This window comes from Triturus cristatus, chromosome 11 (genome assembly GCF_964204655.1).
Source record: "Triturus cristatus chromosome 11, aTriCri1.1, whole genome shotgun sequence".
NCBI lineage: Eukaryota > Metazoa > Chordata > Amphibia > Caudata > Salamandridae > Triturus > Triturus cristatus.
Window position 1 is genome coordinate 953,162,871 of NC_140594.1, and position 27,135 is coordinate 953,190,005.

The window sequence follows — 27,135 nt, forward strand, 5'->3', positions numbered from 1 at the left end:
TAATAAAGGCTCTGGCGGAAGGTCCAAAAGTTCTGACAAGAATTTCTTTAGAAAAAGAAGCATATCCGCACCCTCAAGATTTTCTGGAAGACCATAAAGACGTAGGTTATTGCGTCTATTACGATTTTCAAGGTCCTCTGTGTGAAGCTTTAGACGTTGAATTTCCTGTTCCAAAATCGGAACTTTAGTAGAAACATCATGTAGATACGTTGCTCCATATCTAACACCTTAGCTTGCATACTGATCCATCTACCCTCTATTTGTTGAAGTTTCTCGATAGTCGTGGTCATAAAGGACTTAAGACCTCTCACTTCATCCAAAATAGTATCAAGAACAGGATTTTGAGAGGATAAAATGGGTGAAGGAGGATCATTTTTGGCTCTCTTGGGTTTGGTACCAGAAGATGAGGCTCTGACCGAAATTGGAGCTTCATTAGCCATCTTGAAATGATGAGGAGGGCGAGAACTGATTTTTAATAATGATTTCAATCTGCCCATATGCCTAGTGAAGACAAGTCAGTAATGAATAAGGCTCCAGAGAATAATATATCAAAAGAGGTACATCACCCTCCGTCAGCACTCCATTATTCGCAATCAGGTGATGAAGCGAAAGTGACGTGGCAAATATTAAATGAAATGCCAAGATTTCAGGAGGCTAGGAGGTATGACCAAAATGTAGAGAAAAATATTAAAGCTTAGACCGAACGTCATAAGCTCAGAAAGCGCAGCATCTTATTGAATTTCTATTCATTTAGCTGGAGAAATAGAGAAGAAAAATACTTGAGGTGAAAATTAATGGCAGCATAAGACCATCAGTTAGGCTGAAGACGTTGAGAATACATGGTATGTCCAGCAGCGCTTAAAACCATGAGGCAGATAAAAAAAAAAAGAAAAAATCACGTTGCCGCGCGTTAAACATATAAACGCTGGTTTACCTTAGAGCTGCATGAGGCCAGCGGTCGATACAAAATGGCGGCTACCACTCATATCATGAGGTAAAAACACCGCCGCTGCCACAGGTACGCTGGAAGAGGTTAGGATGCTCAGAGCAGTTTTAATCACCGCTCCGACCTTTCATGGAAAGAAACCCATCGTCGTAGCTCCTGTAACTGCGAAATACGGGCTGAAATCCTTGTAGAGGGTCCGCGGTTGTACGGAGCTCACCGGAGAGCCGCCATCTTCCTGCGGCGCAAGACCATGCCCCCCTAATGAAAATACATCTAAAGGCAAAATTGGTGTGTTTCTAGTGAGAAAACCGCCACATTTTCTTAGAAATGTCCAATAAATCAGTGCAAGCTCTCCGACAAGTGTTAAGGACTCATATTTACTCCTCTGCAATGCTGAGCAAGACTTTCAACCTCTGAGGCTGAAACAATAAGCCTCACTCAGATTAGATAATCGTGAGCTGCTCCCTCCTCGACCTGCTAAGGGGAGACTGTAGTCAGCAGCAGCAAGATCAGCGCCTTGAGACCCACTCGGGTAAGTAGCTGTGCTTAACAAACCCATGATTGATTGATTGATTGATCTTAGTGAGACGGCTCATGCATTTTAACCTTCACCCATGGGAGAAAGGGTCTACTTTCTCCAGTCGTCTATCTTTCACTGGCATGTTTGTATTGATTCATCCAACTTGTGGATGCGTGTGTATGCGCATGTCTGTACAGACATAGCCATCTTCAGGTGTAACTCAATGGTAGTTTCCTTATGAAACCCCTTAGTGCTTACCACATCTCTTTTGTTTTGCCACATACACAACTGTCTAACTCTGGCCATGACTTTCTTCCCGAGGCTACACCATTAAGAAAATGACAGGGATAAGTGCATGAAGCTGGCCCTCTACTTCGGATAGCCTCTTAAGCCTAAGTATATATCTCACCTAATTTGGTATTTCATCCCTTCAGGTTTATAAAAAGTATGAAACAAAATAACTGGAGATCTAGAAGGTGTGAGACTCATAGTTTGACCTACAGGCAAGCTTTTGTTTTCTTCAGAATCTGAATCCAGGGGTTTCAATTCGTTTAAAAGACTACACTCTGCGAATATATCATGCCGACAGGCTGCTAGCGCAGATGCCAATGCACTCGACCCTTGAATTTTTGGTATGACTTTGGGACAACTGAAGAACTGTTCTGCTTGCAAGAAAAAGAGTAGAACTGCTTTTTAACATGCTAACCTGTCACCCCCTTTCTAAACTCGACTTGTGCACGTAACCTTTTATCTGCTTGACACATAATTGTAATCCACTGTGCTTTTTTCTAGATTGTGTTATGCAAAATGGTTTTAATTAATTAATTATTTTAATTAATTTAATTAATTAATTTAAATTAATTAACCAAAATGATTTACTTACTTAGTGACTCAATTGCTTACAAGCCTGCAACACCTATTGAATGTACACCACTAAACACAACCCCCCTATACAGGGCTGTATACACTTCTGTAACTGCAGCAGGCCATCTTGCACGCAGGGCGACAGAGGGGACAGCATCCTAGTGTTGCTTCCCTGCTGCAAGGGTAGACGAGCCCATCAGGCCACCATAAGAGGAGAAGGTGGGTCACCCCTATAGTTTATGGCCTCGAAGTGTTAGGGGGGCAGGAAAGGACCAGGAGGGCTCATAAGGGGTCACCTCCCGGGGCAGGGCCTCTTTGGGCGGCCAGCGTTAAGACTCAGTGGACCTGTGGCAGACAGGCTGAGAGAGGTGAGCAAATGGCAGTGTAGGCCTCAGCGGGGTGAGCGCGCTGCTAGTAAGACATGGGGGGTGTCAGCAACAACAAAAAAAGATACGGGACAGGAACAAACCTAACGCATTTGCCCTCACCCCTACCCCCACCACCACCACCACCACCTCTACCTCCGTAATGTGTGCCGAATCAATCGCATCAAATTGCGGCACCAACTCACCGGCACGTCTCCACAGGCAGTTTCCACTGCGGCTCCCACCTGCAGCAGCGGATCACCTCCCCTCCCACCAACAACCCTAATTGCAAGGCGCAAACATCAAAAATACGAGATTGGCCGCTGGGCATGCAGGGTCATGGGGCAGCAAGCCAGTGTTGCTGGTGGCTAAGGGGAAGTCGATGGTGTTCTGGTGCTGCGGTGACGTCACCCGCCCATGGATGCCTCGCTCCACTTCATCCTTGCTTGGTGGGAAGGGTCAGGCGTGCGCATGGCGATCAATTAGTGCGGGCAGCAGCCGTACCACATGGCTATCTCAGATGGAGCATGTTCGGCTCCAGGCCAACATCTGTGTTTTGAGGCGATGCCCAACCGCCTGCCCGCCCCCTCTCTTCCCCCTTCCCCATGGCTAACACCGCCTCTTTGCTGCGCGGGGGTGCTATTAGTGAGCAGTATACATTTATGTGCGGAGCATTCTCTGCTCCATGTGCACTGCCTTCCCCTCACCTCTCGGGTTGCCATGGGGGTGGTACGCCCCTCCCCACTGCCGCTTTGTGGCACGGAGGGTGCTATTAGGGAGTATGCACTTTTGTGCGGAGCATTGTCTGCTCTGTGTTCACTGCCTCTCCTCAACTCACCTCTCCAACTCACCTCTTGGGTTGCTGCATGGGGTGGGATGCCCCTCCCCCTTCCCGTTTACGGGATGGGGATTCCCTGCAAGGCTTTAGGGTCTGGGGCAGCCACAGGTCTGTGTCGGGGGCGACGCCACCATTGCTCCTCGGGCGGCAAACATCATCTCCGGGTGGGTGGGCCTGCCTGCATGGGGCTTGGTGGTTGCGAGTGTGCGTCCGTATTCTAGGCAATGGCCATTTCTCATGGCCTGAGACACGAGGGCGCCAGACGATATGTGGGCGGGGCTAAAGGGTACATGGCAGGCGAGGACCCCAACGGCAGGCGAGGACGCCGCCATCTTTCTTGCGTGCATTAGGCAGAAAGAAGTCATATGTCTGCGGTGGCAGCATCGAGGGTTTGGGTCATTCACAGTGATCCGGTTGGTTCTCTGGGGAGCAGCAGATAGCCACGAGGGGGGATGTGGATCTTGCCTAGCATTGAAATTGAGTTGAAATGGGCCAACTCAGCCGCCATCTTGAATGAAATGGGCTGCGGCGTCCATGTTGCTGCGCTACCCGAGCAACAAGGGAGCATGACGATAAATGGGGGCGTGGCAAGCATATGGCAATAGCGTAAAGGGGCAATGTTGGAAATGAGCCTGCCGCAGTTTGAACAACGAACCCACCAATTTTAAGTTTAAAAAAAAAATAGGAGGTTGTCTCCCCAAGTAATCCAAAAAAAAAAAAGGAAAAGGGAATTTAGGTGGTTAAGGCTTTAGGGCAACAAGGGCAGGCTGGGAGCATCGTTCAGTGGAGCTAGGGGGGGAATGAATAATAAACGTCTTCTTTACATTTCAGATTAATTTACAAGGAAGGCATACGGGTCATGCAGATAATTTCTGGATAGGCCTGGCACTGCTAAGGTGAGACGGCCAGAGTAAGTGGTAGGCAATTACTATAATGTTTGGCAAGTACCTAAACAGCAGACATCAGGTTGGCACCGGGGTGGGGGAGGGACCTTGTAATGTTGGGGCGTAGCCGTGTGTTTTTATCAAAATGCTTTCTGGTGGCTACATATAATATGCCAATGCTACAATGGCTGGGGGGTGGGGACCAGTCACATGTAGTGTGGCTGGCACTTGGGCATCTTGGTGGAGCAAGGGATTACGTAGTCAATTTTTATCAGGCACAGCTGAGCTGCATCTACGAAGACAGAAGGGTCTGGGGAACGGAGCAGGGTGAACCACAGCACCCTTGGTGAATAAGTGGGTTCGTCATACCAGGTAGTCCTTGCCCCAGACAGGGAAGTATGCGTGGCAGGTTGGCGTATGGTCCTTTTGCCAGGTGACATAGCAATAGGCGTCCCAGGCGGGGGAGTTGTTGTTGAGCAACATTGTTTGTCGGGATCATCGGCGGGACTGGGGAATGTGGTCGATTTATTATTAAACACTGCTCAATCTTACAGGTGGTTGTGGCAAATGATAGGGCACTGTCCAGCAGCTGACACGCGATCAGGAGGGAATGGCACATTCGGATAGGAGAGACTGCCTAGCTAAGATGCCAATTCTGACACTGACTAGTACCGAGGGTGCAGCAGGTATTGGGGGCAAGAGGATGGGGCTAATGCAGACCCAATGGGTGATAAGTTAATTTCACAGCAGTCAGAAGGGCGTAAGCCCATTATGACATAGCGGTGTGTCTTGTTTCATGTCATGATAGAAATTGAAGAATTTACGCTCAAATAACTTTCAGAAGGGCGCAAGCCCATTATGGAAGCTGATGTTTCAGATGTTGCTTAATTCCCTACATCTCTATGCTGGCTTGTAAATGCGCTTCAGGAGGGCGCAAATTAAATATGAAGTTTGTACATTCGGGTACATCGGTCCAATGCCAAGTGGCCATCTTTATTCCAAACACTGATCCTGGTGACACATTTCCTTGCACACAATGGTGAAAATGTCCTCTCTCAATTTCAGATTTCTTTCACTCACCCACATGCACGCTTGGAGTGATGGAGGGCCACGGCTCCCAGTCGTTTTTTCCCCAGAGCCTAGCCATGAGGACGCCGAAGTATGGGCGAAGCTCATGGCCATGGGGCAGGCAAAAGGGCTGGAGTGGACAAGGAAGATGTTGGCTATGCAGGAGATACAGCAACAATCAGCATCACTCACCTTGACAGATGCTGATGTGTTACAGCCAACTGATTCCGGTCTTAGTATCTAAAGTGTTCAACCTGTCAAAAGGAAGCAGATAGCGAGAGCAGCGGCTGGGGGAAAATTGAGGAAGGCCAAGAAAGGAGATGGGGAGCAAGCGGGGACAGAAGCACCATCAACTTCCCAAGGGGAGAACTCAACAAACAGAGGCAGGAAGGACAGTGGAGGACAAGACCCAGGTACTGGCCACAGTGGTAACCTTGAAGGGGCAGCACATGACCCACAGACTAGCTTGCCGGCGGCACAGAGGCAAACAAACCAACCCGCGTAGGACCTGGTTCCTAACCTAACCCCGGGAGCATCTGGTCAGGACCTGCAAGGAGACCTGGGTAAGATGATGGAAGCTATGCACAGCTTCATGGCCTCTGCAAAATTGTTGGTTGGGGCAGGCACAGGGCAGACTCCCAGCACCAGTCAAGCGAGCGTGAGTCAAATGTGGGTGCAGGGAAGCAGTCCTTCTCTGGAGGTACGGGCCAAGGTCCTCCGTTTGACAATGAGGGGTTCAGGCACGGGTGTTGCAGACGTCGTGGCGGGTGCTAATAGCAAGGGGATTTTGATTAGGCCTGATCCGCCGTTGCTGACTGGAAGGTCATCTCTGGCATGGAGAGTTCTTTTAGAAGCCAGAGAGAGAATTTGGAACAGGGAGTTCATTGACATTTTTTCATTGCTTACGTTTGCCAAGGAAGGCGCAGACATCACGGTGTCGAGAAAGGAGGTTGATAAACATAAGTGGAAGAAGAAGGTTAAACCAGATGAGACAATGGACAACTGGTTAGAGGCATTTGTCATGCTATCCACAGTCATAATTCGAAAAGTCCCCTGAGCAGGGGCCCGCCCTGTGCAAATATAACAGGGTAATTTATGAGGAATACAAGCGTAATGGGGGCACGGGATGGTTGAATTATGATAGAAAGTACAGGCAAAAGATGGAGCAGGCACCTGAGATGTCATGGGATTGTTGGGAGATTGAGCTCTAGGTACATGGGTAATGGCAATAGCAACACAGGCAAAGACACCCCCTTCTGGAAGTACAGACAGACAAAACCATACTATTAAAAACAACAGTTTAGACATTCCTTTCAGAGCAGGGGCTCGCCGAGGGGAGGCTTTCAGCATAGAGCCAACAACGCATGCAGGCAATACAACAATGGGGCATGAACTTGGGGCGCCACATGCAAATTCACCCACACCTGCTCCAAGTGTGCTAGGTGTCACCCAGCAACCAGTTGCAGAGGAGGCAAGGCCGATAGGCCAAGAGGCGCCAATGTCGGCGCAAATCAGCCTTAATTGTTCTCAGTCTAAACACTCCATTTTAGCACCATCCCCTACTTCCTTTCCCACCTTGACCCTTATCCTGAAGGAGTACCCTGGAGCAGCTGAGCGGGAATTGTTGTTCAAGGGTTTTAGTGAGGGCTTTAGGATCCCATATTCTGGACCAGCAGTTTCAAGAGAGGCCGAGAACCTACGCTCAGCCATAGAAGCACCAGAGGTGGTCAGGGACAAGCTGGAGAAGGAGTGCCAGATGGGGAGGGTGGCTGGGCCATTTGCCCAACCACCCCTTCCACATTTTATTGTGTCTCCTCTGGGGATCGTGCCCAAAAAAGAGCAGGCCAAGTACAGGATGATTCACCATCTCTCTTACCCCAAGAGATCATCATTAAATGACTACTTAGATGACAGAGCATGCTCAGTTTGTTAGGCTTCATTCGACGAGGCAGTTGATTTGGTACGAGCAGCAGGCGAGGGTGCTCTTATAGCAAAAGCGGATATTGAGTCTGCTTTCTGCCTCCTCCCAGTCCATCCCGATAGATTCTTTCCTACTAGGTATGCAGTGGGACAGGCAGTATTTCTACGACAAATGTATGCCCATGGGCTGTGCAGTGTCATGTTCCCTGCTTAAAGCATTTGCGTGCCTCCTGGAGTGGGCATTGAGGCAGAGGAACCCCCTGGAGAGCTCATTACATTATCTAGATGACTTCTCTGCCTCGGTAAGGCAGGTTCCAGGGACTGCTGCAAGACCCTCTGGGCATTTCAACAACTTAGTCACTCACTAGGTGTGCCCTTTGCCCCAGAGAAGACCCAGGGACCAACAGAATGTTTGCCATTCTTGGGCATAGAAATTGATTCTACAGCAGGGATGTGCAGACTGCCAAAAGATAAGGTTGCGGCCCTTCAAAGCGACATCATGCAGGTCCTGAGTAGGAACAAAGTGACGCTGGCCACAATTCAGAGCTTGCTGGGCTGGCTAAACTTTGCAGCTAGGATCATACCAGCAGGGAGAATCTTTCCCAGGCGGCTTGCTAGGGCAACAGTGAAAGTAGAGAAATCCCATCACTTAGTGCGGCTTAGTGGGGAACTGAAAGATGACCTGAGCATGTGGCTGTCCTTTCTGAATGACTTCAATGGGTCTCTGTTGTGGCGCATACCATGGTGCAGCAGTTAGCAGCTTCAGCTGTTCACTGATGCATCTGGGAGAGAGGGTTTTGGTGCCAATCTAGGCAGGGAGTGGTGTGCGGTGAAATGGCTAAATGCATGGAAGAAACATGGGCTTACAAAAAACATCACTGTTTTGGAAATGTTTCCAATTGTTTTGTCACTAATATCTATGGCCACAAGTGCTAGCTAACAGAAATATCACATTCTGGTCGGACAATATGGCAGTGGTGCAGGCCGTTAACTGCCAATCAGGCAATTGCACGGTTTTGATGGGGCTTTTGAGGGAATTGGTGAATGGGTGAATTTTGAGGAATATAGAATTTCGTGCCAGGCATGTCCAAGGGGTGAAGAACGTGGCAGCTGATGCTCTCTCGTTTTCAGTGGGAGAAATTCTGGGCAAATTATCCTAAGCGATGGAAGAGATGACAGAATGGTGGCACATGGTTCAGTGGAGCAAAGGATAGTGGCCTTGGGAGAATTATCATTGGCACCTGGGATTTGATCCAGATATCAGGTGTGTTACAGCACTTTTGCGTCAGTGACACATTTCCTGGGATCAGGGGAGGGCCACCACCCTGTTGGAAGAGTGCAGCAATTTGTGCTGTGGGCAAAAGAGAATGGGAAATCACACGCATGGGTGTCAAAACACCTGGCAGCATTCGCCTACTTTACGAAGCTGAAAGGGGAAGCTGATCCAACTGCAGGTTTCCCTGTATGGGCAGCACTGAAAGAATGGGCTAGACAAGAGAGAGTGAAGTCACCAGACCAGAGGGCACCCATTGATTTGAGCATGCTGAAGAGGTTGGTGGGGGCACTCCCTGTCGTATGTAGTTCACGTTATGAGGCACTGCTATTCTCCACTACATTTTCCCTAGCATTTTTTGGAGCCTTCCAGACATCTGAACTAGTGGCACATGCAAACAATGACTCTTCTTATAGGTGGATAAAGATGGGAGACCTCAGAATGGGGCAGGATGTGGCCGAACTGACAGTGAGACGGTCAAAAACGGATCAGCTGGGGAAAGGCTCAGTAGTCCGTTTGACCAGGCTGGGAGGATCCGAGTGTTGCCCGATAGAACTGCTCAGGGCTTATCTGGAGTATCGCCCCAAACAACCAGGTTACTTGCTGCTTTACCAGGGCGGCCAGCCTCTCACCCAATTTCAATACAGAAGCATCCTCAGACGGGCACTTACAGAGGCGGGATACCAGGGACAGAAATGGTCAACTCATTCCTTTAGAATTGGCCCTGTCACAACGGCGTTTAAAGAGGGTTTGCCTCCTGGGGCGATTAAGCACATTGGAAGGTGGCAGTCAGACTGATACAAGTTGTATGTCAGAACGCAAGTCCATCTACAAACTACTGGATAAACTAAGCCTGGTTCTGTCCTTGTTTACACAGTGATTGGTAGTGTGCCGAAGCATTATTTGTGCCTTCATATTTGTATGACAATATATTGAGTGTGTTCACAGATGTTAATAAAGTATGTGGTAATGTTTACCTTCTTGTTTTATATAGGACTTAAAACAGTATGGGTGATGGGTCACTCTTTTGTGGCCAGAGCGGAACAGCGGGCCAGAGACAGGAGTTGGACACACGGCCTCAGTAACGTTGAAATGTCCTGGATGGGAAGCCCGGGAATGAGATGGGCTATGCTGGAACCCAAGTTTCGCCAGCTGGTGGGAAAAGAAGGGGTTAGTCCAGACATTCTGATAATCCATCTGGGGGAAACGATCTCACCTCCTGTGGCAGGGGCCCCCTTTTACAGGCCATGCAACAGAGTTTGACCAAGAGAGCTAATCTAATGGATGGGCGCAAGATATTTTAGTAGGAGATCATCCCACGCAGGGAGTGGAAGGGAGCAAGATCACCTGCAGCTATTGAGATGTCAAGGTGGAGAATTAATCTATCCCTACAGAAATTTACATGGATTGGGATTCATCAGGCATAGCTTGCTCAGTAGACACCTGAAGTGGTACTTTTGCACCGGATGGGGTACACCTGTCTCATGTGGGTACAGATATTTTCCTGCTGAGCATAGGGGATGCCTTAGAAAGTGCGGGCTGTACTTAAAGGAGATGTGAGGGGAGCACAGATGGGAGGCCTCGGTTATCTCAAAGTGCTATTCCCGATGCTTGGCAGAGTTACAGGGCGATCCTAAAGCTTTAAACAACCAGAATGCCTCCAGATAGTGGGTCTTGGAGCCAAAAAAGCAATTGCCTCGGGTCACTGGGAGTCATTACGGCGGGGCCTGGGATGACGCGACGGCGCTCCTTAATCCCTCCAGGGACAGTTGAAATCCTGAGCAGCTGTGGAGACTGGCCGGGGTCTCGCTCTGACATGTCAGGAGCATGGCACAAAGTAAAGAGTAGGTTGGCAACCTACCGTGAGGAACGAGCTGTAAATAATCTAACTGAGGTGGTGTGGAAAACACCAACAGGACAGCTCTAGCTTTCTCAGGATGGTTGTCGGCCATTCAAGGAACTCATCGTCGGCACCTGGATCGCCCGTAAACTAACCCAACCTGTGTAATCAATAAACTTGCGACATAGTTTATCCACAAAAAGTGTCCCTCTCATTTATTATCTTGCACGCACTTTATTGTAGTATTTTAAGGGTCCTCACAGTCCAGAATGGCGTGGGGGTGGCAACCCTAAGACCTCTTTACACACACACACACACACACACACACCTATTGCACACCTGCAAGGCCCACCACCCCTCACACAGACCCTTCTATGCATGAACACCTCTATGTACACAAACACTAGCACATATACATGCATATATATATATACTTACAACTGTACGCACCCCATTACACACACACACATGCACACCTTTGTACCTCCTCCCCACATTATGAAAGAAGACTTTGTGCGCTCCTCTGCAGCACATCTTTTCAGAATTTTTAAGCAATGCGATGGCTGTCAACTAGATGCCCTTAAGTTCCACTGAAGCATTTCAGGGCCTGTCGGAAATAAACGCGTGATCTGCTCTCCTGCCTCGCTAATGAATCTCAGTCCCTGCAGAGAGAAACTGTCAGCAGACTTTCCCTTTCTCACTAGAAGAAACAAGCTATTACAGTAAAACGATCGGCCCTGCATCAACCGAATTGTAATGCAGTGCTGTGTAAGTGTCTTAACAAATGGTAACATTTATAGGCAGCCGCATGCAGGAATAACAATGGAGCCTCCGTCTTCAGAGCATGCACATAATTTAAATGGAGTAAAGCGGCCTCTTAAAACATTTTAATCGGATTAACGAGGATGCCAGCTTTGTTATTTGTAAAAATACTTGCACATGTCTGCAATATGTAGTGTTTCATCAAAACTGCCTGGTGACACCTCCCTGGCAAGATTTAACTATGTCTCACACTTTACAGAGCCCCTGCTAGATAAAACACCATCTACTCCCCCACTGAACTCATTAATCATTAATCTTAGTTACCTGTTGTTGTGGCAGGTCTTTTCAACATCGTGTCCGCCACCATGCCGTAGCAAGCAGCACTGTCTGCCTTCATGCCGCACTGCCACTCGAAAAGTGGAGAGAGAGAGAGACAGCCTCAGCCACCCTGCGCTGCCTCACGAGAACACACAGGCCCTAGTAACAATGATCTCACCCTCTCTAAGCCAATTCTGGCAGTGCTCCTGCTGTTACAGCAGTGCCAGGATTAGTTCGGGCAGGCGGCGGCACCGCTCCTTTCTGAGACCGGGGGATGCCAACTTTGAGTCACCCCGGCTCGCTAATGCATAAGTGGAGGCGCCTCTTGTGCGCATGCCAAGCTGGCTGGAGAAAGGCAGCCGTCCAACCCGACATGGGCATTTTGGCACAGGTGCTGCTAACTCTGTCGACGAGTGTGTGTCTGTTAAGCAACTAAGTTAAGCCCCACCCCCATCATGCCTGTTCTGGCTAGGACCCACCTAAGCCACTCCACTCTGCAAGAGGCTGACTGCCACAGGCTGACTGAGTAATGCATAACTTGTTAGTTGTTTTGCTCACATTTAATTGAGAGGCCAGGGGGCAAAATGAGAGTGGGGCACACAGCCGCTGCCGTAGGATAACATTGGGACTACCTTATTACCTTTTTAAGTACAATTCGTAGTTGTAAAGAGCTTGATTTTTTAAGTTTGGAGTCTCTGGAATCACAATTGCAATTCTGAAAATTACACTTTTAGAAAGCCCAGGACCCAGACGTGGGTCCCGGGCTCACTGTGCCACTGGAATCAAGCTATCCTGGCTGATGAAGGTGAAACCCCGAAACCAGTCCTAGGATACTTATTTACGGTCCAGGGAGGACCTGGCTTGGCAGTTCGGGCTGGACTGTTCCCATGAGGCGCAGGGTCAAGACTGATTTGCATATGGCCAGGTCTAAACTGGGGTGGCATGGTGAGCAAAAGAATGATGGATTTAACCCAGATCTCCTGACTGGGAGTGAATTTTATGATTTGTTCTGCATTCCGTCCATCAATTGTGTGACTTTTAGAAAGTTGGCATTTTCTTATTTTAGCCATTTGGTGCCTGCTGCCTGTCTCTGATCAAATGTCTGGAGTGGATGACAGTTGGGCTTTGTGTATTCCCCTTATAAAACCACACACAAAGGGAGCTTCAGTATGAGTTGATGGACTATCCCGGCAAGATGGGATGGAGGAGCTGGACCCAGCCTCACTTACACCGGAATAGACATATCTGCTGCTGTGCTCTGGAGGATGATCCTTCTCCCACCTCACAGCCAAAGCCTGTATATAGAGTGACTATAGGTAGGGGATGCATGTCGTTACAACGCACACTTTTACAACGCATGCACTTACAACGCATATTTTACAACGCACAATCCATTACAACGCATGACATTACAACGCAGGACACTACAACGCATTTTTAAAAACTACCTTTACAACGCATTTCCATTACAACGCATACTACCTTTACAACGCATACCATTACAACGCATAATATTAAATTGCATTTAAGGTAAGTATTAGATAGTATAGGGGTAAAAATTACTATTCTAACTCCAGGGGGTGCAACAGTAGGGTAAGTGTTGGATAGTATAGGGTTAAAAATTACTATTCTAACTCCAGGGGGTGCAACAGTAGGGTAAATGTTGAATAGTATAGGGGTAAAAATTACTATTCTAACTCCAGGGGGTGCAACAGTAGGGAAAGTGTTGGATAGTATAGGGGTAAAAATTACTATTCTAACTCCAGGGGGTGCAACAGTAGGGTAAGTGTTGGATAGTATAGGGGTAAAAATTACTATTCTAACTCCAGGGGGTGCAACAGTAGGGTAAGTGTTGGATAGCATAGGGGTAAAAATTACTATTCTAACTCCAGGGGGTGCAACAGTAGGGTAAGTGTTGGATAGTATAGGGGTAAAAATTACTATTCTAACTCCAGGGGGTGCAACAGTAGGGTAAGTGTTGGATAGTATAGGGGTAAAAATTACTATTCTAACTCCAGGGGGTGCAACAGTAGAGTAAGTGTTGGATAGTATAGGGGTAAAAATTACTATTCTAACTCCAGGGGGTGCAACAGTAGGGTAAGTGTTGGATAGTATAGGGGTAAAAATTACTATTCTAACTCCAGGGGGTGCAACAGTAGAGTAAGTGTTGGATAGTATAGGGGTAAAAATTACTATTCTAACTCCAGGGGGTGCAACAGTAGGGTAAGTGTTGGATAGTATAGGGGTAAAAATTACTATTCTAACTCCAGGGGGTGCAACAGTAGGGTAAGTGTTGGATAGTATAGGGGTAAAAATTACTATATTATGCGTTGTAATGGTATGCGTTGTAATGGTAGTATGCGTTGTAATGGAATGCGTTGTAAAGGTAGTTTTTAAAAATGCGTTGTAGTGTCCTGCGTTGTAATGTCATGCGTTGTAATGGATTGTGCGTTGTAAAAAATGTGTTGTAAGTGTAGTGCGTTGTAAAAGTTGCGTTGTAAAGGTTGTTCCCCATAGGTAGGAGTTATGAAGTTACAATATATATTGTGTACTCAGCAAAATTGCACATCTTTACTTGAAAATGATGAGAGGTTAATATTACAAACATGCCTAAAGAGGGGCAGTTCTAAAGCATCTTGTAAAGAACATAACACAAAAGAAAAAACCCACCAACTTGCCAACCACCAACTGGGCACAAGGAAAACGAAAGGTGAGGGCAAAGGGAATAAGTATAAGTATAAAGAAGCTTATTAAGTGCTCGAATGCCAGAGGCGTCTTGGCGCTAAAGTGTGAAAAGATGACTAAGGTGGAAATTGGTAGCTACTAAAGATTGAACAGCCGGAACTTCAGGCTTCGGAATGGAAATCACTGTACCCACTAAACAATGGGTGAATTTTTCTTGAAGAGGCTTTCCTCTTTTGTTACAGTGTGCTACTTGTATTAGGCCAATAACAACCTGAATGCAGGTTGAATGTGAAATCACCAAAATGAGTGAGGATTCAGATGTGATATTACGCGTCCTTTGACCCTGAAGACCCATGCTTAATTTGAGCAGGTGGTTTCCGGTGCTCAGCACATGCACTTAATTGGCAGCACCCACGCTTATGACAGTCTGCCATATGGTGGGCTGTTTGCCTGATTTAGAGTGGGCACAACAACAGTTCTTTTTTAATCCAATATACGTTAAAATGACTAATACCTGCTGCCCTTGTTAATCTTATAGCTTTGGGGGCCTGGAATAGTCTGAACTGTCACACTTGTAGGAGTGTGATGGTTAGTAGCTGTTTTGGTACTGTCATTGGTAGCACTAGCAGGCACAATGGGTGGTGTAGGCTTCAGTAGTCTCCCAATGAGGGTGCTGCCACATAACATTTTAAGTTAAAAAGTTACAACAGCAGATAAAGATATATTTTATTTTCTGATTTTAATTTACCTAGGATGATGCTGCCATGATACGCCAGGCGCGCCGTTGTGACATGAAAGGTGTACAACCACTATAAACCATGTGCACAGCCTCATAGGTCCAAATCCAGATTTCATCTGCTCAGGTGTAGCTTTAGGTGCCCAAGAAGCACTTACTTGCTGCTCTCATCCTCTCACAGGCCACAGTCTGACCTGCTAGAGCTCATACAAATCCGAAAGGAGAAAAATGGTCTATCTGCTCTATTGTAATTTGCAGATCCAACTAACGGTTGAGACCACTGAGCATGCACTAGACTTTGCAGGAAGAAATAGGAGTAAGAGAGAGCAGAGACTTGCTGCCACAGAGGAAGATAGCAGCTCCCAGAAAGATCTACAACTCTCAGTTAAGATCCCCAGGCAGTAGTACGCCTTTTTCTCATGCGGCCACAGTCATAGAAATCCATTAAAAGGACCAGGTCAATTTTACACAAGGAGGGCCAGTAGTGAAGTTCTGCACCAGGGCTGTAGATATATAGCCCGATTCCAGAGACATCTGATGTGACATCATTGTACATGGCAAGGCAGCTTTGAAGCCTGATACCTTTGACTTACATCTTGCTAAATGTCCTTGGAGATTTGCAAGAGCTCCGAGCAGGAAAGGGATTTTAAGTGGCTATGAGTTAAATTTCAAAATACTCACAAATATGAAAAGTGAAGTTTCTAGTTCAAACTTTAAAAAAAGGGACAGACTTCCCATTTCGGAATCTACAAGAAACAGTAAAAACAGGTATTCAGCGAAACAGTCACCCAGCCCATAGGCTGTCTGTTCCAGGGTCTTCCATCACACCTGGCCAAGGAATCAAAGTCTGATATGAATCCCCATGACTGCTTCTTGTCTGTTCTCCTAGGTAATATAGGCATGTATAGGCTCGTGTATTTCCCCCTAAATTTCAAAAGACCTTCAAAGTTGGTTTGTTGTCCTTTATTTTAAATGTCCTTCTATTTCGTAATGTAAATAATGTTGATAAAGCACTGCAGACTGGACACTGGCTTTTAGTGTGTGTAATTTCTCTGACGCACTGTGTCTGTTTCTGTTTCTACTACCAATGTATAGAGTTATCTGTGATTGCTCACTCCCCTACCCTTGTGTTGTGTCGTGGGCGCTAGACCCACATGCGGATCAATCACACACAGACACAGTAACAGGGTACTGGTAACTGGCCACAAGCACATGCTCCCAGGCCCTTTTATTAGCAGGTTCACGTCACTCATGACACCTGTGATCGATGGGTGTGGGTTCATGTGTGTCCACTCTCACAAGGGAGGGGAGTGGCTGACTAACCAAGTGTCTGCTGAGACACTAGAACATGTCCGGCACAACACTACAACCTTGGAGAGTTTAGTATGCAAAGCAGTAGAGTGACGCAAAATGATGCCCTCTTGGGCAAGGCTTAGCGCTGACCTCGCGCGTGCCGCCATTATGGCATTCGCGCTGATCCCCGGGGCTTGGAGGAGGTGGGGGTGTTGCCGTACGCACTGATGACGCGGCGCCCCACTTCCCCGTGAGCGACCAATGGCTGCCCGGTGGGAGCGTGCACCGGAAGCACTTTAGTGCATCCGGTTCAGCGTGATTCTAATATGTTGGGGTAGGTCGGTTTTTACTGGTCTACCCTGTGCCCCCCCCCCCCTTAAAGGGGGCGAGGGGAGCGGGAACAGTCTCATGTTCTCTCGCTCCCCCAGACGACTTACCCGGGCCATCAGAGGCACGTAATTGGCTTTTCTCTCTTTGTGTTGCAGGTTACGAGAGAAGCGAGGACGGTGGAACTGTGGTTTGTTCGCCGGAAAAGTGGCATCAGAATTGCGGTCTTTTGCCAGAGCGGGAGAGCAGCGGGAGTGCTCGGGACATCAGCTGTTGCTATTTGACAGGTGAACGAGCGCACAGTCTAAAGGGGGTGTCTGCGTCTGGGAGGCGTCCGAGTATTAACAGCTGTAAACTGGTTGCGAGGTTACCGGGCGAATGCATGCATAGTTTTAACGCGTCAGGAGCGCGCCCGACCTGTTGTTTACTAGTTGCTAGGTTTTCCAGGTTAACTCGCGCATTAATTTTAACGCGTCTGAAGTGGTCCATCAGCTGGTTCTGGTTTCTGTTGTTTACTGGTGCCTAGGTTTTCCAGGTTAACGCACACACTGTTTTAACGCGTCTGGAGTGCGTCAAAATATTTCTGTGTTAAGTGGTTGCTAGGGCGCGACAGGCTACATGGGTGGTCTAACCAGCTGGGGCATTACGGGGACATCAGCTGGTGCCGGGTGAACACGTGCACAGCCTTTTTTAATGCGTTTGGAGCATTTTGTTGTAGAAGGTGGCTAAGGGCAAAAGGACAGTATTTTGAACACGTGTGTGGTGTTAAGCTGAGGCAAATACAGCGTGATAAGGCATCACGCTACAACGCGGTCCGGTGCTGCTAAGTACTGGTCATTTTTCTTCTGTTTTTCCAGGCACTAACGGGCATCTCGAGAGTTACGAGCAGAACAGGTCTTGTCGCTGCAGGCAGACACTCAATCTTGTCAAGGGCATCACTGCAGGATGGCCCACGGGGGGTTTCGTTGACGGCAGCACCGGCAGGCCTGCATTTTCACCGCTTCTGGGAGCCACGCGGGTTGAGTGTCTCACCTGACCCACTAGATTCGCTGGTGGGCGTGGCTCTAGTTGCGTGGGTGCTGTGGTCAGCTGGTGGCTGCTACTACTGCCAGGTAAGGGTTTGGGCAGTGTCTCAGACCTCTAAACGCAATGGCCCCTAAGGTGAAGCATAATGAGAAATGTTCTCACACAGATGTTATGCTGGAGGCCCTGATGCAACAAGTACAGGTTATAGGGCAGGCATTGACACGGTTGCAGGAGAAGGTGGATTGTCCTGATGGGGGGACGGGAGGTCCAGGCGACCTATAGTACCTCCTAAGACTTTTTCTTCACCTTTCCACATAAGAAGTAGGCCCAGGTCTGGCGGGAAAGGGAAAAAGAATGCCGCAGGACCGGCACCTAGGGAGGAGATACCCCAGCCTACTGTCCCCATGCCAAGCCCGCAGGGCAATGTGTAACCTTTAACGCCAATGCTGGAGCAGAGTTTTCTGTTTGAAAATTCGCTGGTTTTTGAAGCTCTGGCATGTCTATTTGTCATATTAATTTTATTAATTACTAGCAATTAATTATTTGTCTTGTGCAAGTGTGTTTATATTAATCAATCCGTTTGTCCTAATAAGAGAGAGTTACACGTGGGTGCGCATAAATGTGCTGTTTAACAATAACGTGCGTGTTTTCATGTTTAAACGTTGCTATGTGCTGTTTATTTTTTAGCACAAAACGCTTTCCGAATTAATGCTTTTCTATGTTGCAAGTGCTAGATAGATGCATACACATAAGGGTATTAGTGGGGTTAACACTGTTTAATCACTATGCTGTGGTAACGTTGTTTTTGTTTCTTTTAATTAAGATGGTCTATTGTGGCCTATGGCGGCCTAGTTAAAGATGGCCGATTTTGTAAGCCTGGCCTCGATTTGAGAATAGAAAACTGTGATGGAAGAGAGCCCTGCTGAATATGGTCCTGAAGTCAGCTGACCACAGTCCTTGCTTGCCTTGTGAAATTTTCCGTGAGGATATCAGCAGCCGGGGTAATCTTTGAGTGAAATGGAACGTCCTTGGCAGCCTTGGGAAAACAAAGGAGCCTTAGAGAAAGACTCTGAGCATTGGTCTCATTGCCGAGGAGAAGTAGAACTAACAGATACATTTGTGATTCTTGGTTCCTGTTCCGTAGTCTTTATTTTGTGATTTTTCCTGAGCGGAGATTTCCGAATGTAGCAATGTTACATCCTTTCCTTCTCGCTCTGCTCAGCGGTCCAGCGGACATTACAACTTTTCTTTGTATCTTTCTTTTGTTCGATTCAGTATAAGAATTGTTAGCCTAGAGAGGGTCTTGCCACTTGCCATTTGCCTTTGCCGCGTACCGAATCTGCGCTGCTGAGGATTGATGCTGAAGGGACTTCGTCTTGAGAAACTTTACCGAGAGACTTGTCCTGACCCGTTCTGACATTTAGCTAGAATAGGTAACTATGAGAAAAATGATTTATTCTGCTTGATTTTCATTTGACTAATTTTAGATAAAGCAATATAACTTGAACATGGTGTTGGATATTATTTCTTGTCAATTATTGTGTATTATATTTTGATTATTGCCGTATAGGTTGTATAGATTATGTTTATGGACAGTCTCAATAACCAGATCTTATCGACCTGATATTGATGCAGGGTGACTAGAGTTTTCTTTTCACAGGTTTATTATTGCTGGTAGAGTATATGAGCGTATGTTTAGTGAAATTGGCCCTAGCGTATGATGAATATACGTGCGTGTAACTGTGAGATTACTCTATCTGTGGTAGTGGGAATATTATACACACCCTGATCTCTATCACCAACACCCACGTTTCCGGCAGGAGACCAGCCACAGGCTCCATCAGTCCCTCCGTTGGGGGGAACAGTGGGGGCACGCCTGCCCAGCCAGATATAGTGGCCAATCTGGCAGCAGTACTCCCGTGGCTTGAGACAGTAGGAAATTGGTCCCCGGCAGCGGGAGCATCAGGCAGCGGGGGCGATGCTATGGAGAAGACCAAACAAATAATGGCACAGCTGGGGAAGGCTATGCCAAATGTGGTGCCGGCAGTACTGGCAGGCGGTGCTACGCCCCTGGGCACAGTGCCAGTAGGTGGTGGTTGGGGTACAGTACCATTATGCGCACCAGTGGATCCAGAAGCTCCGAAGGCAGCTGACACAGCAGCACCAGCAGCTATAAATAAATCATTACCACCATTAAGTTTGGGGGAACTGCGCTCATCTAGAGAACAGTTGGGGCAGCATTTGTCTCAGGAAACAAAGGAAAAGATCTGGAGGGTTGCAAATGTTAGCATTTTTACTCTGTTAATAGATGAGGGAGAGAGGGAGGAGGCGAAGAGAAACAAAGAGTGGACGCACCCTAGGGAGTGGGAACATAATCTTAAAATACACGTGGAAGAAAATTTGGCTAATTGGATGCAGGGCTTCACTATCTACATGGCAATCAAGCTCGAGCGTTTTCCAGCAGTAGGGTCAGAAATGGCGTGTTACCAGAACAGGATCACTGCCGCTCATGCCACACAGGGGGGCAACGTGGTGGAAGGAATACGATAAGGAATTTAGAAGGGCAAAGGCACAGGATCCATCTTTGGGATGGAGTCAGACGGACATGTTTATTCATCTGAAACACTTGGGTCAGGGGCCATCTGACAACCTCTGGGGGCAGGCACAGGAAAATGTTAGGTTCCAGCCCTTTCATGCAGGCCCCTCGGGCAAAGTGGGGGGCACCTCAGCAAAGGTGGGGGGCACAGGAAAAAGGGAGTGTGTTTTGATTTCAATAGACAAACCTGTAATAGAGCTACAGGCACATGTGGGTTCAAGCACAGCTATGATTACTGTAGTAACACATCACACCCCGGATCTAAGTGCTTCAAAAAGTCCAGGGAAAAAAGAGTTAAAAAACAGGAATGAGAAAGCGCCCCTTGCGAAGGCTAGATCCCCCATAAATATCAGCGCCATGATCCCTTGGTTGAACATGTACAATTGCCCGGACGCCGCAAGGATGATTAGGGAGGGGTTTTTAGAAGGCTTTATGATCCCGGCGTAGGGTTACACAGGGGTGGCACACTGCAGGAACCAAATCTCAGTCAGGTGCAACAAGGGTGTAGCAGCAGCAAAAATTGAGAAGGAAGGGAGGCTGGGCAGAGTGGCAGGCCCATTTGACGGTATCCCAATGAAAGATTTTGACTGCTCACCACTGGGGGTGGTCCCCAAGAAGGTGCAGGGTGAGTTCTGCTTAATCCATAATCTTTCAGCACCCAGGGGGAGTTCGTTGAACAAGGCGATTTCAGATAAATTGCGTAGTGTAAAATATGCATCATTTGATCACGCTTAGAAGTTTGGGTCAAGGGGCGTTGCTGACGAAGTCTGACATTGAGTAAGCTTTCCGCTTACTGTCAGTGCACTCACTGGAGTTTCACCTGCTGGGTTTCCAAATTCAGGGGAAGTATTACATGGACAAGAGTGTGCCAATGGGTTGTTCAGTCTCCTGTGCTTACTTTGAGAAGATTAGCTCTCTCTTGGAGTGGGTTTTCAGGTGGGACACAGGCCACCAATGGGTATTATATTGCCTCGATGATTTCCTCTTCCTGGGGGCACCAGGATTGGGGGATTGCAGGGCAGCATTAGTGAGGTTCTGCGCTCTCATGCGTGAGTTTGGCATGCCATTGGCACCAGGTAAGACAGTGGGCCCTAGCACAAAGATCAAATTCCTAGGAATTTAGTTGGATTCAGTGCAGGGGGTGTCTAGGCTGCCGGCGGAGAAGGTGACTGATTTCGGGATAGCATTACAGCACTGCCTTACTAGGGAAAATGTCACTCTGCATCAGTTGCAGCAAGTGGTGGGACAATTGAATTTTGCACTGCGCATAATGCCAATGGCACGTCCTTTCTCCCGCCCCATCGAACAGGCTATGTCAGGACTCAAGGAGAAGCACCATCACACCAGACTATCTAGCGAGGTCAAGCGGATATGCTCATTTGGAAGGCATTTCTGCGCAATTTCAATGGTAGGGTGGTGTAGCCTAGCCCGCCCAGGTCCAGTCCCAATTTGGGGTTGATGACCGACGCGGCGGGTAGCGAGGGGTTCGGTGCTATTCTGGGGTCTGAATGGATAGCGCAGCGCTGGCCGGGCTGGTGGATAGACTCAGGGCTCACAAGTAACATAAGCTTCCTTGAGCTCTTCCCCATCCTGGTGGCACTGTCTGTTTGGCCAAAAAATGTGAGCGATCAGTCTGTGATATTCTGGTCAGATAACATGGCGGTGGTGGAATGTATTAACAATCAAGCGGCAAAGTGCAAAATGATCCTGTGATTATTAAAAGAGATTGTATTACAGTGTATGAAATTGAATGTACTCTTTAGAGCCAAACATGTGCTTGGAGTATTAAAACATGCCGCTGATTCTTTATCTGATTTTAAGATGCAGGCATTCAGGTACCACCTCCCAGAAGCAGCAGAAAACCCAACACCTTTCCCAGAACAGCTTTGGCAGCTTGGTGCCCCCAGTTATCGGACCTCGTGGCAGCTAGCCTAGCACCCAGGACCAGGAGAGCTTACGAAGGGGCGTTCTGGTCATTTTGTCAGTTCTTGGGGGATAGTTGGGAACAAAAGTGGCACGTCCCAGGGTCGGTGGCCGCTTATCTGAGGTTCATGAGGGATGAGGGGAACTCAGTAGCAGGGGCCAAGCGTCACATTACAGCCATCTCATTTTTTGCTAAGACAAAGGGAAAAGGGGATCCAACAAGAAATGTCATAGTGCGCCAGGCTTTGAAGGGGTGGCAGCGTTTGCAAGGGGTGCTGCCTGATGAAAGAAGACCCATAGGGTTGCTAACACTAGCTAAACTGCTGGAAGCTCTGCCGCGGGTCTGTAACTCGGAATGGGAGGTTACTTTGTTTCAAGCAGCATTCTGCCTGGCATTTTATGGTGCTTTCAGGATAGGGGAGCTGGTGACAAGGAGCACAAGTGACTGGCAGGGAGCACTGCAAGTGGGACATGTGCAAATAAAGGGGGACTCTGTACTGATCTCCTTACCTAGGTCCAAGACTGATCAGGGAGGAAGGGGCGAGAGCATAGTGCTTCACAGGGCTGTAGGTGGTACATGTTGCCCTGTTGCCAGACTGCAGGCCTTCATGGCACAGTGGAAGTGGGTCACAGCAGGGCCGCTTCTAGTACATGTGGACGGTTCACCCCTCACTGTCTTCCAGTTCAAAAGGATCATGGGTTTGGCCATGCAAAACTCTGGCTTGGATTCAGCTAGCTTTGGGACCCACTCCTTTAGGATTGGGGCTGCCACGGAGGCAGTGGCCAGGGGTTTTAAAGAGGAGCAGCTTAAGAGGATTGGTAGGTGCTCCTCTAACTGTTAGAAGCGCTATGTGTGGCTGCATATGCTTTAGCAAGTAGTGGGGAAATGCACTGACGGTTGGTTCTGTTTCTTGTTACTTGCAGTTTCTTCATCCTGTGACTCAGGGAAGAAGCTTGCATCGGTACACCATCACGACGGAAGGATGTCACCTTGTCAACGGGCAGCACATGTTATGGCCCAAATTCACTCTTGGGCCCAAGAACAACAGGAAATCTGGTTAATTGGTCATTCATATGTCCATCGTTTAAAAACTTTCTTTTCAGGGGCCCATGAGGCCAGGGTGCGGCATTTGGGAGCAAAAATAGTGTTTCATGGACATGGTGGACTACGCATTAGGCAATTCAGGGAGCTGGTGAACCGTGCTTTAAAAAGGGACCACCTGCAATCTGGATACTGCATTTAGGGAGTAACGACTTGGTACACCTGGGGCGGAGGGTGCTCATTGAGGAACTGCTCACTGAGGTAGGATGGTTGGCAAAGAGTTGCCCCAATGCCATGATAGTCTGATCTCACATGATCCCAAGGTTCCAGTGGAGAGGGGGTGAGTCAGTGCAAGCGTTGAATCATGCGGTAAAGCCGGTCAACACGAAGTTTGAGAAGTTGTTCAGGACCCCTAAACTGAAGTCAATAGGACATGGGTACATCCGGGGCGATCAGTTCTTTTTGCAGGATGGGGTCCACCTCTCGTCTAAAGGGAATCAGGCATTCATGGAGGACATCCTAGCATGGTTGGAGGGCGCAAGGCGCAGGACATGACCTCCTAGTGAGCTGAGGCCAGATAGTCGGGCAACTATGCTGGCCTGCGGCGGTAAGGTCATGATTGGTAAGAATAGTCTTCGTTCCTTAGCGGCCAGCACCATGGAACTCCAGGGGCAGTGACAGCCAGTCGGTAAGCTGAAGGGGTGCGTGGGCCAGGGGAGTCACTCTTTCCAGTAGGCTAGTCAGCCACCCTCGCACGCACATGCGCATCAGGGCGCAAGTATGCAGGATTGCAGGTCCCTTCATGGAGTTAAGGCTCAGGGCGTAGGGGGGGGGGGGCGGGAGAAAATATCAGACCAATAAGCTGTACCCCCTACACAAGCATACTCCGGTGGAGTCTTTGTAGTTTACCTGGATCTGGGGCTGCCAGTCATTGACCTTGCCGTAGGCTCTAGCGGGGACACGCAGAAAGTAAAGTATATACATGTTTAGATTACGGTAGGAATGATTATGTACTTGAAACATGTTAAGGTTATCCAAGTGACATCGTGTATCTATCAATGTATCTGGACTTTCTGCTTAATTGTACATAGTGTAAATAATAAGTAATGTTTTAATTATGTAATAAATACAGCCGGGGGGGTTACTTCCCCTAATCCAAAAGAGTGTGGTTTGAAATGCTTGTCTTAGAGGAGGGAGGGAGTCCACATCCAAGGGCGGTCGTGGGTCTTAAAATAAAAGGGGACTTAGGCAGTTCCAGGCCATATTGCAGAATGTGTTGATGGGCCCCTGAGCCTCGCACACTTCCACAGAGATTCATTGGCCTTGGGCGGAATGAAGGGCCCAGGAAGGGTTGGTCCCCCGTACACCGCAGGGGCTGCAGGGCCCTGCCTTACACTGCTAATGCAAAGAGAGTATTTGATTACTAATTTCAGAGAACAGTTCTGCAGGTTCTGGTGCGTTAGGGGAAAACGTACCCACTAAAGATACTGCTAATTACTAAAACATAAAAAAAAAGATAAAAAATACAAGAAGAACAACACCTAATATTTGGGATGAATGTATTTGGCTTACAAAGGTCTTAGGATTGAAGTTTTATGTAAAAGTATCTTCTCTTCAATCTGTAGGCCCCTCTCCGCCGCCTCTTCATCCTTCTGCATGAAAGGGCTAGAACACAGTGTGCGATGGCTTTGTCGCTCAAGAAAATTACTTTGCACGATACAATGCGTGAAACCCATTCAGAAGGAAAGAAGAGAGAACATATGAGAAGTTCATCTTGATCCTTGCTGCTTTTGATGTAATAGTAAATCTTCAGGGGAGTGCTCCACAAAATGAAAATTCACCTGATGCTAGGCTCTTCTCCTCGCACACAAATTGAGCCACTGCTGCTTCATGCATTCGAGTTGTATACAAGACATGAAAGCTGCTTGAAGAGGAGAGAAGGGCTGGGTGTCCAATATTACTACAGAGGGGGCTGACAATGAGCAGGGAGGACTGGTTTCCGCAACCAACACGTTGCGCATCGGTTTCACTTGTGTAGACCTTGCAATACCAGATCTGAGTCCGCCATAGAGATACTGCTTCTTCAGTGCTCAGAGGTATTCAACTCTGTCATTCCTCAAATTTTAAGATACCTGATGCCAGTTTTGACCTTTGTCCTGCCCTTTGCATGGCCAAGGTTGCCTATTTTATTCCATTGCAATGCTCTCACATTCAGAGATCTTTGTTTAACTCCTGTTCGTCGCATCTTAGTCCTGGACATAGTAAAGCTATATCTTTTCTCATTAGTATTGGTAAAATGTTCCTAGTCTGCTATCCCGAGCATCCAATGATCCCAAATCCAGGGATTCTCCGTGATGGTCTAGGCGTAAACCATTCGTAAACCACCTCACATTGGCTGGCTGTTCAGTGGCGCAGCAAGGATGACATGGGCCTTGGTACAAACAAGGATATAGCCCATCTGTCTGCTGTTGGGGTAGTAAATACAGAAATGATCATGGCTCAATGGGCCTCAGAGCCACTGTACAGGCTGCATCACTGCTTGCTTTGCCCCTCTGGAGGTTGCTCTGTTGTTACCTGAATTACCATGTTGTGTCTGCAACACAGTAAATTACCCTCAATCCTGACCTTGGTGAACGAGTCCAGCACTGTATTCCCGAATCACGAACCCATCTCAGCCTTCACCCGCATGGGTTTTGTTGTTCCAGTTCTCTCTCTCAGCATAAACAATATACCATATTCTTGAACTATATCACCCATCCTGTTTCAATTCTCAAAACACATACAGCTAATACATCACTGCACCGGCCTCGAAACCATATTATTTTAGGGGTGAGACCTCTCAGAGATAATTCACTGTGATTCTGAACGACACTCCCCAAACTACAAGTATGAATGTACCACACTCCCAGAAATAAACTCATCTCATCATATTTGTTATCACTGTAGCTGGCAGCACATCTCACTATTGACTTGGGAGAGCCATAATTTGCAGTCCTTTGAACCCTAACATAAATACTGTGGTGCAATCAGGAGTCAGATAGCTAGACCTACAATCAATTCAGTTACCGAATGAGAGAATTTCTAAAGATTCATATGCTATATTAGACCATTGGAATGTTGGGCGCTCCATTGAAAACAATGGAGTGCTCCGGGCTTTTAATGGCTGGTAGAAGCCTGGAGCACCAACATTACAAAGTTTGCCTTTGTTCACAGCTGTTGCTATGAACAAAGGCCTCACGGGGCCCGATGGGATTTCAACCCCCCTCGGGCTCCGTGAAGTTTCTGTTTTACTATTTAGAACATTCTGCCCTCTAGGGCTGGGATGTTCTAATAACCTTATAGCCCTCCATAGTGGGCTTTACCAGCCATTAACGGTCTGCTCCCTTGTTAAAGGTCCTCCCCTTCGGCTGGGGCCTTTAACACTGGAGCGGGCCTTTAATGGCGGGAATAGCCCGCTACGGCAGGTTATAAAGTTCCACATCACAATTTGTCTGCATGGCTACATTCAGATGAAATCCATTACTTAGCAAAACTGCAACCTTCCAGACAGCACTTGTGAGGCTTGTGCTTAAAGCCTCATTTAGCAGTTGGTGTTAGTGGGGCATTTGCCAAACATTGGTGGCACCCCAGTGTGTCAAACTCTTGGCTCTTTCCTGCAGTTAATTTGTTTAAAAGTATGTACCAGGGCTCAACCTATTGAGTCTGCCGGGGCTTACACCACCCACCGGCCCTGCTAGGTTTGCCAAATGCCAAACCGGATGATACCTACTGACCATCACACAGATACATTTCAAATTATTCCAGGCCACCTAGACCTCTAGATGGACTAGACACACTGGTTCATTATGGTTTTTGAGTATATGGAACTGTGAAACACTTTGCCGGTTTTAAAAAAGACAGACAGCACCA

The 27,135-nt window shown here is 47.8% G+C and overlaps 1 long non-coding RNA gene and 1 pseudogene across 1 annotated transcript; both read left to right on the top strand.

Moving 5' to 3' along the window:
- The first annotated feature begins 5,805 nt into the window (after window positions 1-5,805).
- On the top strand, window positions 5,806-7,006 carry LOC146785738 (uncharacterized; annotated as a pseudogene).
- Window positions 7,007-16,622: 9,616 nt separating this feature from the next.
- Window positions 16,623-24,387, top strand: LOC146785739 (uncharacterized). Its single transcript, XR_014970785.1, has 4 exons — window positions 16,623-16,926; window positions 17,497-17,751; window positions 22,083-22,233; window positions 23,109-24,387. It is a non-coding gene; the product is annotated as an uncharacterized LOC146785739 (long non-coding RNA).
- Window positions 24,388-27,135: the final 2,748 nt, after the last annotated feature.